We start from the raw sequence: 1,281 nt of genomic DNA, 5'->3' as shown, positions 1-1,281 counted from the left end.
AACGGGAGACAGTTAACATCCAAATATATATTAGAGTTAATGTGAATTACGGATGTACTTTGCTAACCTAGCTAGCTAGCTAGCTGATAACTTCGTGTTTGTTATGCTAACCTTACCTGGTCCCAAACATGCAAACATTTGCAGGACAAGGAGAAATATAGTTTAACAATTAATTCAGCATCATTTTATTAGAAAAAAATCAGTCACTGATATGATCACATGTAGCAAAACATTCAGGTTCATCTCATTAACGTATTTTCTGTCTCCTGATCTCGCTGGTATCGTATTGTATTGAGTACTATACACAATGTATAGAAGAACATTATCTTGTAGGGGTTTGTCATTTAATACTGTAAATTCATACACAACAGTCCTGAACTGAAGCAGACTGTCCTGACAGCTGATATGTGTGTGTGATTAACTGTGAATTACCATGTCTGAACTTAAGTATTTGTCTTTTACTGTCATTCAAAGGTGTCCACACTGAAAACTGAATGACCACTGCCAACAGAAGGAGGAGCTCATGTATGGACAAAGGAGACTGCATGTACTTCCTTAGTTCTGAAATGGGCTGTGGTGATGATGATGATGATCATGATGATGACGATGATGACGACGACGATGCCAAGAAAACCACTTCCAGTTCATCTTCCTCTTGTGAGAGGACAAACCAGCCATTTAGACATTTATTTTGTGTGTTATTCTCTGTCCTCAGTGTTCACAGGTTCAGTTTCTTGCCTCTTACTTCATTTCTACTGTTCTTGATAGATGATAGTAATAACAGTTTTAAGAACAGAAGCTATAAAGATTACACTGGAATGAAGTTGTGGATCAACTCTAGCACAGTCACCACCTTCACAGGTGACAGTATTTACCAGTTTAACATCAAAACGTTGTTCAGTATCAAACAGCTAGAACTGACTGACCAGAAGTGCAACCTGGAGCAAAACCAGACTCTTCATAGATGTGATGCTGTTTCCTCATAGGCGTATGTATTAGCCTTACACACTGTTTAGTGTGAACTGAGAATTGACAGTTAAGATTTTGAAGCAGTTGTCAGTGTAGTACAGCTCATGTACATTAGTTTTATTCATAACTTATTATTGTCATTGAAAAGGTTTTTAATAAATAAACCTACTGTGATTAACTTGTACTGAGTATGTTTTTCCAAATCGACCAGATGTCTCATGATGAATCTAACAGGTCACTTTGGTGAATTAGTGTTTTCATTGTTATTAAAATTAGTAAGTACATAAGACACATTAGAAAGGCACAAACTCT

At 36.6% G+C, this 1,281-nt stretch overlaps 1 long non-coding RNA gene across 1 annotated transcript in view; it reads left to right on the top strand.

Moving 5' to 3' along the window:
• LOC147818976 (uncharacterized) overlaps positions 1 to 1,153 on the top strand; it is a 7,477-nt gene extending 6,324 nt beyond the window's left edge. Inside the window, exon 3 of the long non-coding RNA XR_015437422.1 lies at positions 475 to 1,153. This is a non-coding gene — a long non-coding RNA (uncharacterized LOC147818976). The remainder of the gene's footprint in view (positions 1 to 474) is intronic.
• The last annotated feature ends 128 nt before the right edge of the window (positions 1,154 to 1,281 follow it).

This window comes from Seriola lalandi, unplaced genomic scaffold (assembly GCF_002814215.2).
Source record: "Seriola lalandi dorsalis isolate HSWRI2012SDOR001 ecotype SW California unplaced genomic scaffold, Sedor1 jcf7180002054375, whole genome shotgun sequence".
NCBI lineage: Eukaryota > Metazoa > Chordata > Actinopteri > Carangiformes > Carangidae > Seriola > Seriola lalandi.
Note: the sequence above shows the minus strand (reverse complement) of the source record. Positions and strands in the feature narration are given on the sequence as shown.